At 46.3% G+C, this 14,438-nt stretch overlaps 1 protein-coding gene across 3 annotated transcripts in view; it reads right to left on the bottom strand.

Annotated features, from left to right (window-relative positions):
* POMGNT2 (protein O-linked mannose N-acetylglucosaminyltransferase 2 (beta 1,4-)) overlaps positions 1-14,438 on the bottom strand; it is a 166,793-nt gene that overhangs the window by 88,043 nt on the left and 64,312 nt on the right. Inside the window, exon 2 of one of the 3 annotated variants that reach the window (XM_085630610.1) lies at positions 8,018-8,129. The exons of the other annotated variants lie outside the window; for them this stretch is intronic. The gene's annotated coding sequence lies outside the window, so the exon portion shown is untranslated. The remainder of the gene's footprint in view (positions 1-8,017; positions 8,130-14,438) is intronic. 3 annotated transcript variants of the gene reach the window in all.

The following is a 14,438-nucleotide window of genomic DNA, read 5'->3' as shown; positions in this document are numbered from 1 at the left end:
CCCATAGGTCTTGCCTTTCAATGGTTTTACCTATCCTTTTAGTTTTGCCAATGTTTTTTGCTGATACTGTTTCACATAGGCCTAAAAGCAAAACATTTTTGTTTGCCCGTACGGAACAGCACTAACAAAGAGGAGTGCCACACCATGATGATATATATGAGTGCATGAGTTACCAAGCGAGCGCACATATAAGTCATGATGTAGTGACCATTTATCTGTTTAACTTTTAACTTACTGTTCCAAGATGGCTGACGCCAGTTTTGGAACGGTAAAGGAAAAAAATATGTACAAAAGTGCATTAAAGATCACCATTGGCAAAGCCAATCGCTCTAGCCTATGCAAGAGGTTTTGGCATTGCCAATATGTTTTAGCCATATTGTACACCAGCGTGCCTGCTGTCAGCATGGCTAAAAGTTGTTGGTGTAAAGGAGAGTGGAGTGGAGTAGAGTGAAGTTTTATGGAGTGGAGGGGTGCGGCGTGGAGTGGCATAGCGTAGTGTTGAGTGTTGTAGAGTGTGGTGTCATAGAGGGAGTAGAGTGCTGTAGATAGAGTTAAAGGTTGTAGAGTGTTGCAGAGTGAAGTGGCATAGAGTGTCATGGAGAAGTGTATAGCAGAGTAAAGTGGCATCAAGGAAGTAGAGAACAGTGGGGTAGAGGAGACTAGACTGTCAGAGTGGCACAGAGTAGAGTAGAGTATTGTTGCTTCGAGTAGCGTAGATTGGAGTGGAGTGGAATAGAGTGTCATAGAGTGGAGTGAAGTAGAGTGGAGTACAGTAGTATGTAGTAGAACAGTGTGGAGTAAACAGGCATGGAGTGGTATAGAGGGAGTTCCATAGAGCATTGTATAGTGGAGTAGTGTTGTAGAGTGGCGGAGAGTAGAGTGTTGCAGAGTGGAGTGCTGTTGAGTAGAGTGTTAGAGTGGAGTAGAGTTTAATGAAGTAGACCTTCATAGAGTGGATTATCATAGAGTGGGGTAGAGTGGCCTAGAGTGAAGTGGCATAAAGAACAGTGGTGCAGAGAAGTCTGGCATAGAGTAGAGTGAAGTGTCATGGGGTGCAGTGGTGCAGAATAGATGAGTGGCAAGGGTGATGTAGAGTGTAGTGGTGTAGAGTGCATTGGCATAGAGAGCAGTAGACTGGCATAGAGTTGAGTGGTGCAGAGTAGAGTTCAGTGGCGTAGAGTGCAGAGGCATTGAGTGCAGCGGCATAGACTAGAGTGGTGAAAAGTATAGTGGTGCAGAGGGCAGTGGCCAGTGGCCTAGTGCAGAGTGCAATGGTGTATTGTGGCGTAGCATACAGTGGTAAAGAGTGGTTAGTGTTGAGTTCAGTGGCATACAGTAGAGTGGTGCAGAGGGCAGTGGCCTAGGGTATAGTTGTGCAGAGTAGAATAGAGTGACGTAGAGTGCAATGGTGAGGAGTGGTATAGCGTGCAGTGGCGTGGAGTAGAGTTTAATGGAAAAAAGCGTCATAGATTGAAGTATCATAGACTGTAGTGTCGTAGAGTGGAGAAAAGTGGCCTAGAGTGAAGTGGCATAAAGTACAGTGGTGAAAAATAGAATGGTGTACAGTGCACTGGCGTAGAGTGGTGCAGAGTAGTGGCATAGAGAGCAGTGTTGCATGGTAGAGTGGCATAAAATGGAGTGGCATAGAGTGGAGTGGAGCAGAGTGGAGTGGCCCAGACTGGTGAAGAGTGTAGTGGCGAAGAGCGCAATGGTGCTTAGTAGAGTGGGGTAGAGTGCACTGGCATACAGTAGAGTGAAGTGGCATAGAGTGCTGTGTCAGCGTGCAGTGGTGCACAGTAGATTAGAGTGGCATAGAGCAGAGTCGTGCAGAGTAGAGTGCAGTGGTGCAGAGAGTAGTGGCATAGAGTGCAATGATGTAGAATAGAATGGCATAGAGTGCAGTGACATAGATCGAAATGGTGAAGTGTGGCGTAGCATGCAGTGGTAAAGAGTAGAGGGCGTTGAGTTCAGTGGCGGAGAGTGCAATGGCATAGAGTAGAGTGGTTCAGAGAGCAGTGGCCTAGGGTGCAATTGTGCAGAGTAGAATAGAGTGGAGTAGAGTGCAGTGACGAAGAATGCAATGGTGTAGAGTGCAGTGGCGTAGAGTGTTCCAGAGTAGATTACAGTAGCGTAGAGTACAGTGGTGCAGAGCAGCTCGTGCAGGGTGAAGTGGCATAGAGGGCACTGGTTTTGAGTAAAGTAGTGCTGAGTGCATTGGTGTAGAGTGCAGTGTTTTAGAGTAGGGTGGCATAGAGCTCAGTGGCGTGAAATTGAGGTGCACAGTAGTGTTGAGCGGCACAGCATAGAGTACAGTGGCATAGAGTAAAGTGGCATAGAGCGGAGTGGCGTGGAGAGACGTAGAGGGCAGTAGCATGGAGTGCAGTGGTGTAGCGTAGATTGTTTCGGAGTAGAGTGAAATGGTGTAGACTGAAGTGGACAGGGTAGAGTGCAGTGGCATATTGTGAAGTGGTGTAGGGTAGTGGCATAGACTGCATTGGAATAGAGAACAGTGTACAGAGTAGAGTGGCATATAGTGAAGTGCCATGGAGTAGCATAGAGTGGAGTGGTGCAGAGTGAAGTGGCCCAGACTGGTGAAGAGTGTAGTGGCAAAAAGTGCAGTGGTGCATAGTAGAGTGGGGAAGAGTGTACTGGCATACAGTAGAGTGAAGTGGTGTAGAGTGCAGTGTCAGCATGCAGTGATGCACAGTAGATTAGAGTGGCACAGAGCAGAGTCATGCAGAAAAAAGTGCAGTGGCATAGAGTGCAGTGGTGCAGAGTAGAGTGGTGCAGAGTAGAGCGACAGAGTTCAGTGGTGGAGAGTGCAATGCTGCAGAGTAGAAAGTTGTAGAATGCAGTGGCGTAGAGTGGCATAGAGTGCATTGGTGTAGAGTGCAGTGGCATAGAGTGTTACACAGTATAGTGGTGAACAGTGCAGTGGTGCAGAGTAGACTGGCAGGGTGCAGTGGCGTAGAGGGTATTAATTTGAGTAAAGTGGTGTAGAGTGCACTGACGTTGAGTGCAGTGGCAAAAACTGCAGTGGAGTAGAGTGCAGTGGGGCAGAATAGAGTGGAGTGGTGCAAGGTAGATAGTGGTAGCATAAAGTGGAGTGCGTAGAGTGGAATGAAATGGGACAGTGAAGTAGAGTATGGTGGTGTAGAATGGATGTTTCAGAGTAGAGCTTAGTGGTGTAGAGTGCATTGGCGTAGAGTGGACTGGCGTAGGGTGCAATGGCGTAGAGTGGAGTGATGCAGAGAACAGTGGCGTGGAGGTAGTGGTGAAGAGTTCAGAGGCGGAGAGTGCACTTTTTTAGAGTAGAGTGGGGTAGGATGCATAGGTGTAGAGCAAACCGGTGTACAATGGAGTGGGCCAGAGTAGAGTGGAGTGGTCAGGTAGAGTGTAGTGGCGTTGAGTAAAATGACGTAAATAAATTGGACGTTTACCACGATTATTATTTTAAGAAATTTCTTGGCATTTGGGAGAGTCAAAGTTGAGGTGGTGGACAAATATAAATATGTGGGTATGTGTTTCAATACAAAATTAAACTGGAAGGACCACATAGAATCATTAAAATCAACGGCACTAGCCTCAGTATGGAGCCTAAAACAGTTCAAGCGGAAATATTGAGGGCAGTTTTTATGCCCCATATTATTGGTCTTTAATGCAATGGTCTACTCACAATTCCAGTAGGGGTGGAGGTATTATCCTTACACAGTAAATTGGATTAGAATTTGGAGGAAGATTAATGTATCGAACAGCTCCTTGCGCTTCCACCATCAACCATTATCCAGGCTGTGAGGCCAGAATGCCAACTTACTTCCTGGTGTTACCAGGAGCTGCAAGTTACATTTAATTTTTGGCAGAGATTGAGTAGAGAAGGGGCCCTTAAAATATTGCATTTTTGTAAAAGGGATATAGAGAAAAGCAAACTGAATTTGGCACCCCAAGTTAGACGCACGTTTGCTAAGATCTGTGTACAAATATCATTAGCGCCAGAACAGTGGAAGTCAGGGCAGCAGATCCCGAAGCAGGAGCTATGCGCTAATATAAGTAAACGCGCTATAGAGGAGGATTTGCTCTACTTGAGGAGTAAACTGTCCACCCAGTTCTTGGTAAAAGGCTGGAGCAATGAAGAAATGTTCCCTTATATAGAGTCCCTGCCAAGCCCTAAGCTTAGGAATGCAATATTGAAATTTAGGGTTGGACTTAATTCACGCGATGTAGATATGAAGATAAAACCTGCAATGAGAAATTAACAGGGTGTGTGCACATGCGGGCTGAAAATAAAATGCAGCGAGACACATATTTTATTGGATTGTTTGCGGTTTCTAGATAAACGGAAGGAGTTCTTAAAACTTCTTTTTATTGCTTATAAGATTATTATTAGGGATCAAGCTCTCAACCTGATGGTAAATATGAGATTTTTTGTATGTGCAATAGGAAGATTTTTAATTGCCATACAGTAGTCATTAAAAGAGCTGCTAGTAAAACTTGAGAGGGCCCGGAGGTTTGAACGAGATTGTTTCTTACTTGATATTTTTAACGTTCTTGTACGTATGCAGAAATGTGTATTTTACCTTTATTTAATAATTTCTATTTTAGTCATGATTTTAGAATATATTTATGAATGTTTTTTTTAATTGTAAGGTATATAGACTATGGCAGGAATAATCAAGTAACAGTTAATACGCCCTTAGAATTAGGAGAGACTTAAGGGTCTAGATAAATGATTAGGGCTCTCCGACATTTATTGCATTTTTTTGCACCATTGATGTATTGTTGCACTACTCATATTTGAATTGTATGTTTTTATTTGTTTTTGACTGGGCTCTTATCTTATTGATGCACCATTTGTACTGTTTGTATTTTAACAATATGTTTTTACTGTGTTGTTGTCTTTTATGGCTATGTCAGCAAAATAAAGTATACTGACCGGAACTGTGGCCAGCATGATTGTCACATAAATCCTCTCACTTTCAAGTCAGAGAAAGCAAAGTAAACACCAGGCTCCTTGGAAGACACAGCCGGACATTTGACCTCAGTCTGTGAATGCACAACAAATGTGACAAGATAGGAACAAGATTTAAAAGCCTGTTTGCCGAAATCGAGCACTGGTGCAAAACAGTAAATTGGGTTTGGGCAACAGAAGGGACGACCTCAAGCTGGACAGCCTAAAGCACATATAACCAGCAAATGGAAAGCAAGGGAATGTGAGTTATAAACCACAAAGCCAATGGTAAGCAATGGGTGGAATGCATAAGCAGGGAAGCTTTAAGAATATCCCCAAGATGTTGTTAGGAAACCAGATAGCTGTGCTGTCTGGTAGGGTTCGACCTAAAAAAGGAACAGCAAATTGGAACTACTGGGCCCTCTGAAAAAGACAAAAAATACATATTTAAAAAAAGAAAAAAAAAAGATAGCGATGGTGAAGGGAAAGGAAACAGCAGAGGGGAGGTTGGGGGCTCAGGGAAGAGCCATCAAAACAGGAGGGGTAAAAAATGAAGGATTTTGAGGCGGGGAGGGTTTAAAAAGACAATTTTAAAAAGCGGGACAGGACAGGTGGGGAAAGCAACGCAATAGATGAGCTAGAGTTTGGGGGGCAGTGAAGTAACGCAGGAGCAGGTTTAGGGGGCAGCAGCGCATGAGGGGAGGCAGCAAGATAACAAATGCACTACCAAATAATGAATTTAACCCCTTGCATGCCCGCCCCTTTCCCCGCCCAGTGCCGCGCTTTGCATTAGCGGGCGGAGTTCATGACGAGCTGGACTCGTCATGGGCACAGCGCCACCGCAGCCCATGACGAGTCCAGCTCGTCATGGGCACTGAAGGGGTTAAATGAAAAACAGGAGTTCCCTGAATATAAACAGAATAAGGTTACAAGTCCTCCCATCAGAAACATTTTAAAGACATTATGCTCTGGGGGAACAAACTCAAGAGGAGGAAGAAAAGCCAGCAAATAAGGTGCAAGCAAATAAGACTGCAAGACAGTCAACCAGTGTTGAGCAAAGTGTTGAACAAAAGCATACTCTAGCATACTCGGTTGTTTTCACTGGAGACTCAATGTCTAACAACCCCCTCTACATAACAACATGTGGCTCATTTACGCTACACAAGGCAAAGCCCAGGCAAAGTGCGGGCCGTCCAGGCCCGTCGTAGCCCGGAGGAGCTCATGCCTCAAAACACCCCCTCCTTCACCGAAGGCACATTTGTTCTGATTCTTGGCCCCTTGTGTGCTTTGTATATTGCCAAAATATTTTTAAACTGACTTGGAGGACCTGGCCGCCATTTGCTTGCTCATGTACTTACCATATTTTTTGTGACTATCAACTCTACTGGTACTCTGTTTCATGGGGTTTTTTTGATTATGGAGAAAAGAAAGGCTATGGAAGGAATAGGGGTAGCGAAAACAAATCTAAGAAAACTTGAAAACCTGCAGCAGACAACTGTGTTCTGGAGAGGATGGACATCATATTTACCGAGTATGAGCAGATTTTAGTTCCTGCACCGATTACCCCTTATCGTAGCGCTCCAGTTCCCCCGCTAACAATGCAGCGCAGGGTCAGAAGAGAATCCCTGTGATGTTTACTAGATCTAGGAAGCAGGGTCAGGAACTCACTACTTTTGCTCAAATTGTCTCACATCCATTATCCTCCCTGGCTTCCTCGCCTTCTTCGACTTTAGTCTCTTCTGACAGTGCCATTTACAGCAGTAATTAATTTGCCCCTCTGTTCAAGGTAGAAGCTGACCAGGAAAACAACTCCATCTCTGCTAGTAACAACTTTGTGCACCCCTTGCGGGCCCTATTGCGCCCAGCCCTCCCATTATGAGTGAGGTTTTTCTTACATCCCTCGTCCAAGATATGAAGGAGGAGGTGGGTGTACTAAAATCATTGGTTTCTTCCTTGAGTACCATCATAAACCAACTGCTAGCCCCTAGTAGGGTCCCTATAACCATATCTTCCCAACTCCCATCCATCTCTTCCTGTCTGCCTCACTTCCATTACATTTGATAGGTAGAACAGTAAGGTCCTACTGGTACGTGATCAATGAAAGATGCAACATTTAGTTTACACTGTAGGCGAGCGAAAAACAAGGACAATACAATAAATGAATCACACTCAATGCTGAGTCAAACAGTCAAATTACATTTTATCCATCGAAAATGTATTAGTAATAAATTAGCAAAAGAAAACATCAAATTAATTTTATAACAGTTGCTCCAAAAAGAATGAAAAGAGAGGTGTTTCAAGTAGTGCTCATGTGCGCAGAGATTAGAGAGAAAAGTAAAGAAGAGATTAATACCAGTATCCAAAGTAATCGTAGTTCAATAGCTATGCAATGAGGGAATCCAATTTAGCCAAGGCCAAATAGCCTGTCTGAGGGATTTGTACAGCCTTTTATTTCTCCCTATTCAGAAATGGGTGGGGTGTCTGGATAGAACAACCACCCTACATAGCTATCCGTAATCAGTCCATGCTTGGTAGTTTAATAGTGTCAACGTCTCAACCCGACTGTTGCAAGAGGTGAATTGGATCCCAGCATGCGGGTCTTCATCAGGACAGTAAGGAGTATGATGAATTGAAGGGCAACCTAAAGGGAGACACACTAAGTTAATTCTAGAGTGAGTCTCATTAAAAACATTTGCATCGCCAATTAGTGAAGGTAAGTACTAACCTCACAACGGTGCAGCCACACCGTGCAATGTGGGAGGGATAGATTCAATGTACATCCTCCCCTCTTAATGTTCAAGGATTGTGGTGGAACTTTTAAAGCCTCAATCTGTGGTTAAAATAGAGGAATGAGTGGCCTTGAGTTGCCATCCAAGAATATAAACACACAATTTGTCGAACGTATCAACAAAGGTGGGAGCCTACCTTCCCATGTGAATGATCCCTGGCGTATTCAATTCAATCAATGGGCCATATGTTCATGGGTAGCGATTGTAAGGCAAATGGGTAATTAACCGTCTATGGGGTTGAGTAAAAACAGATATTCAAGGCTGAGCAACCTCCAGCACTTACCCAATGTTTGATGTAACTTCGGGTAAGATAATTAAATTCTATGCGGCTGCATCCAGCACAGGGAATTAATTCCTTGCGGGGCCGTGGGTCAGCGAGAAAATCGTTCCGAGAGCTAAAATGTAAAAAGAATATCTGAATCAGAATGTATCTCAAAAAGAAAAATGTAAGCTCGGGGAGGGCGCTGAGCCCGCGGCTATGCCTACCTTTCCTACAGAGCTGGGCAAAGTGACTGGAAAAGAACAGGGCGCGATGTGGCCGAGAGGTTAAACGTGCTCGTGGCAACATACAACGTACACGTTGCCTCCGGTATGGGATGGCAGTCTTTCTTCACTTACAAAACATGGGAATGTAGGAAGGCACGCAGGAAGAATTCCCGAAAGTCACATAGAAAGACATGTGTTGCTACTGTATCGTGATGGAAACCCAGAGGGGCATACATAGAAAAATTGAACAACATGTATTAATAGATGATATGAGTGGAATTCATAGAGAAAACAATAAATGACAGAAAGTGGCACAAGATATTACATATTATCGAATCGCAAGGAGACGAATATACATGATAACATTAAATAAAAATAGATAGGGAAAAGCAAGAAAAATGTTGCTTGAAAGCGTTTTTACAGGAATATAAGCAATAGGTCATCTCAAAGGTCATTACACTGGCATGTGCAGAGCCCATATAGCTTGCTAATTTGAGGATACACTAACTGAATGGTTAGGTAGGAGGACATGTCAAAAGTATGTAATGGCCTAATACTGTTATAGTGTAGCAGCCTGTCTAGACACCTCCTCGTAATCATTGAGTCCTCTGGCTACTGTATCCAAGTTATGTATCCATTTGCATTCTCTTAGATTCAATATGTTATGGAAATTACCTCCTCTGCAATTGGCTGTAACTTTTTCAATCACCATCCATTTCAAGCTCTCTGCAGAGTGTTCAAATGTACTAAAGTGTTCAACAAGGGGGGCACCCTGAACTTTGTACCTTATCCTGCTACAGTGTTGGAGTATGAGAGCCTTAACCTTCTGTCTGGTCTGACCTACATAAAGGAAGTCACATGGGCATCTAATTATATAAATAACATCATTCCTGTTACAGTTGGTCTGGCCCTTAAGTTGGTATGTACGGTTGTCATGAGTGAATGATTTGCCTCTATGGTTAAATTACAGGCTTTGCAGTGACCACATTCTGCGGAAGGTTACACTGTGTCAAGAGGGTCATCTAAGGGGGTTCCCCAAGGGGGATCTCACTAAATGGTATTTAACACTCTTGCATTTTTTTAAAGACATGCATGGGTGCCTCTGGTGTTTCAACTTCATCAGCAACCAATATCCAATGTCTATTGATGATTTTTTTGATTTCGTTACTGCGTGTGCAGAACGTGGTGACACAAATCATTCTATCATGTGATGTCAAGCTAGCATCACCAGCCGACACCCACGAACCCTTCAGTTGTCACCGCTGCCGGCACACCTGCAGCACCGCCAAGACCATGGACCCAGCGCAACCCGCCCGCAAGAACACAACCGAACCGAAGACCCTGCAATGCATCCTCCTCAACGTCCGATACCTCCACAAACACGCCACCAAAATCTGGGACCTCCTCGACAGCACCACCTTGGACGTAGCAATCTTTATCGAAACCTAGACCAACACCACCTCAGGACCGGACATCGGCATCGCCATTCCCCAAGGATATAAAATCTCCAGGAAGGACCGTCCCACCCGCCCGGGAGGAGGAATCGCCATCATCCACAAATCCCCCCTCCGCCTGAGCACACTCCCCGACAAGCCCACAGACCTGATGGAACACCTTCACTTTAAGATACTGGCCAGCCCTACCTCCACCCTCCCCCGCGACCCTGCGGACTTTTCGCCAACTCCATCACGGACATCATCTCCCCGCATGCCATCGCGTACACCAACTACACCCTTGGGAGACCTCATCTTCTACCTCGACAACCAAGTGGACCCCAGCACCACATCCCTCCTGGACAACCTCCACAACATTGGACTCCGCCAGATCGTGACCAAACCCACACACTCAGCAGGACACACCCTCTGCCCCCTCTTCAGAACAGGAAACTCCATCACCTTCAGCCACACCACCGAACTCCCATGGACTGACCATCGATGCGTCCACTTCACCTTCAGAACACCCGACCATCCACAGACACCAGCACCTGCTCCCACAAAGAAGCTGGACCAGAATCACCAACGACCAGCTAACCTCATCACTCAGCAACTCCACCCCAACACCGCAGCCGATCTCCAACAGCGCCAACACCATAGCCCCCCTCAAGAAAAACAACAACACTCACGCCAAGAAAGCTAGATGGTTCACCACCGAACTTCAAGAGTCCAGACGCACTTGCCGCCACCTTGAAAAGGCCTGGAGGAACACCAAATCCACAGAAGCCAACAACAACTTCAGAGCTGCCACCAACGCCTGCCACCAACACCCACCACCAACTCATCAGAAAAACAAGGAAAAAAGCGATTGAAGAAAGAATCTCCACTCATGCACACAACAGCAAAGAACTCTTCAACATCATCAAGGAGTTCGCCCAACCCACCAGCGAGTCCACCGACATCCCTCCCTCACAAGACCTCTGCGACAAACTCAGCACCTTTTTCCACCACAAAATCAAGAGCATCTACAACAACTTTGACGAAGACAACAAACACACTGAACCCTCACCAACCACCCCCGACACCCTAAAGTCAGCGATCGACAACTGGACAGCCCTCACCACCAAAGACGCACTGAAGACGATGAAGTCAATCCACTTCGGGGCCCTACGGACCCCTGCCCCCACCACATTTTCAACAGAGCCGCCGACACCATCGCACCCATGCTCTGCCACACCATCAAACGCTCCCTGGCAACCGCCTCGTTCCCCGACGTCTGGAAACACGCTGAGATCAACCCCCTCCTGAAGAAACCCTCGGTGGACCCCACCGATATCAAGAACTACAGACCCATCTCCCTGCTCTCGTTCCCAGCTAAAGTCATCGAGAAAGCCATCAACAGCCAACTCGCCACATTCATCGAAGATCACAACATCCACGACTCCCAATCCGGCTTCAGAAAAAAACACAGTACGGAAACCACCGTCCTTCCGCAACAGATGACATCTGCACCTTACTGGACAAAGGAGAAACAGCAGCCCTCATCCTCCTCAACCTCTCAGCGGCATTCGACACAGTCTCTCACCGCACCCTAATACGCAGACTCCACGACGCAGGGATCCAAGACAAGGCCCTCAACTGGATCCGCTCTTTCCTCTCTGGTCCTCCCTTAGCCTTACGCTCTTCAACGTCTACATGGCTCCGCTCGCCCCCATTGTCAGAACTTACGGGCTCAACATTGTGCCAGACGCAGACGAAATGCAACTCATCCTCTCCCTATCCAACGAACCCAACACCGTCAGACACAACGTTCGGGAAGGCATGGAAGCCGTCGCCAAATGGATGAAAAACAGCTGCCTACAACTAAACACCAACGAAACGGAAGTACTCATCATGGGCCCAAACCCCGACACCTGGTGACAGCCCGCCCACACCCACGGACCACGCACACAACCTGGGAATCATCCTGGACTCCGAGCTCAAAATGGACCGCCAGATCAACTTTGTCTCGTCCTCCTGCTTCCACACCCTCTGCCTCCTACGTAAGACCTTCAAATGGATCCCCCTCGAACACAGAAAGACCGTCACTCACGCCCTGGTCACCAGCAGGCTCGACTACGGCAACGCACGCTATGTCGGAATAAACAAAAACCTCACCCGCAAGCTACAGAACATCCAAAACGCCGCCGCAAGACTGGTCCTCAACCTGCCAAGACACTGCCACATCTCCCAGCATCTGCGCACACTCCACTGGCTTCCCATCGAAGCTAGAGTCACCTCAAGATGCTCACCCACGCTCACAAGGCCCTCCACTAAACCGGACCAGCATACCTTAACAGCCGACTCAAATTCCATGCACCCCACAGGACCCTACGATCAGCCCAGCTCTCCTACGCTGCAGTTCCCCGCACCAGAAAGACCAGATCGGGAGGCCGCTCCTTCTCCTTCCGCGCGGCCAGAGCCTGGAACGACCTTCCGCTCCACCTCAGACAGACATCGCTCTCCATCTTCGCAAGAAACCTCAAAACCTTGCTCTTCGACAGACCCCCACCTTGATGGACTGGAACCTGCGACCCCCCATCCCCCAGCGCCCTGAGACCCTTACGGGTGATTAGTTGCGCTTAACAAACACCTGATTGATTGATTGATGTCATTGCACGTTGCTTAGGTTCCAAGAGAGTGTCTCTTGGGCAATACCACGCCCTTTTACGTGACCTCTTGATTAGTTTTTTAGGGAAACACCTGTTGCTTAATCGGTCAATCAGCTCATCAGATTCCTTGAAGAAACCAGATTTCTTCGAACAATTCCTTCTTATTCTAAGGAATTACCCATAAGGCAAATTGTCCCTCAGCCCCTGGGAGGATGGCTAGTGTAACGTAACAATGTGTTCCTCTTGCTTTTCTTCCTATACAGAGTGGTATGGAGGAGACCATCTTATTCTATTATGGTTAGGTCCAGAAAATGAATGGACTTTTTGCCGTAATCTAAGGAATAATGTATATCATTGGATCTTAGATTCAGCCAGTTATGGAAACCTAACAGTGTTTCTTCTGGAATTGTCCAAATCAAAAGTACATCATCAATGTACCGTTTCCATAGGCCCAAGTTGTCAATGTAGGGATTATCAGTGTTGAATAGGTGACTCCTCTCAAAAAGATCCATATACAGAATGGCTACATCAGGTGCAAATCTTGCCCCATAGCCAAACCCTTCGTCTGCATGCAATAGTTCCCCTGGAAAAAGAAGAAATTCTTGGTCATAGCGATCTCGAGCAGTTTAACTATGAAATCTGTCGGAACCTGCAAAGGTCTTGGTCTCTTATCTAACATTTCCCTCACAACATCCAAGGCTGATTCCTTAGGGATGTTTGTAAATAGGGAGGTTATATTCATTGTGCCGAGTAATTGTTCGGATGGATTAATTAAATGTCAAGCTGTTCACCAGTTTGATTGTTTCCATGGTATCACGTATGTAAGCTACCGTGGACTCTGCAAAAGGCGGCACTCACCAAATTGGGGCTACCCACCTCCTTTGGAAAGACATTAGTGCCCCTCCCGCAGTTCTTTAGCTCAGAGGGCTATTCTCATGAGCACGCAGGGGAGAGGTGTGGCGCCGCGGCCAGGGCGACTGGTGCTGGACGCTGGGGATCACGGTTCGATTCCTGGCTCTGGCGGCAGGGGTCTGCCCATCACCATGCGACTCTGGGCAATAGCTCGCTTAATCTTCCCAACGGCCCCCAGCGCCGAGATACCCCTTCGGGAGGTATTCGTGCGCTATACAAGTACTGGATTTACATTTTACATTTTACGCAAAGCATGAGTATGTCTACAACTCAACACCAGCGGTGTCACGGATATAACGACTTTCCATTAAAAATGCAAGTATTCAGGCTTGTAGGGAAGCATATGATAGAACTCTTCATACTACTGTACTGCTAAGCCTGTGCAGGCAAGCTTCCCGTGGTCATATTACGCTAATATTCCCAAGTTGAGTTGACACGCTACTGGAAAAGGGGAAGCTTTTCCCAAAAATAAAGCAATACATAGGATTTGTCATGTCAATGGCTGCTGTTCGGTCATCGGAGATGATACTATTAGTGTCAAAAGACTAAGCAGCTCTAACCCCAAGTTCGACAAGCTAGAACTAACTCTTTGTAACAAGGATCTGGCCAACAACTTGGTAGCCAATGCTGCCAGGACACGCCATTCTAACATCCAGTTTAAATATTCCCTGTTGTTTAAATCCACCACTAGGGGTGGTTGTTCTTCATCCCTTAGTGAAACTGATCGACTCGAAAACCAACATCTGGTGGGCAATTTTAATTGTACAGTCGAGCCTCTTGATAACAATTATGTACCCAAAAAAAAGATGTGTTTTGGGCCATCTCCTCCCTGGTTATACCAGCTAATCACAGATGGTCACAAATTCCTCTAAAATTGAAGGCCCTAACCATTGAGTTCGGGCTTAGGGCTGCAAATGGAAGCACAAAATCGGATCAAGATGGGGCCCATAGTTTTAACAAACCCTTCTACACTAGCAGAATTGATTACATTCCAATTGACCTTAGACTATGGTGGTTTGTTATCGACATGTACGTACTTGGGAGGACTGAAAGTGACCATAATCCCCCGTCCTTGACCATGCAGGAACTATATGCTACAATTCCTCCAGTCCCTGGTCTGTCTCTCCTTACAAGGGACATCAGATTGTACTCAGATAAGTGCCATCTAAAGTGGAGCCAAGTGGTGGATCGCCTGGATATCCTCTCATCCCTTACCGCTGAC

Source organism: Triturus cristatus, chromosome 10, assembly GCF_964204655.1.
Source record: "Triturus cristatus chromosome 10, aTriCri1.1, whole genome shotgun sequence".
In the NCBI taxonomy this organism is placed as follows: Eukaryota; Metazoa; Chordata; class Amphibia; order Caudata; family Salamandridae; genus Triturus; species Triturus cristatus.
The sequence above is the reverse complement of the archived record's forward strand: the minus strand, read 5'-3'. Positions and strand labels throughout refer to the sequence as shown.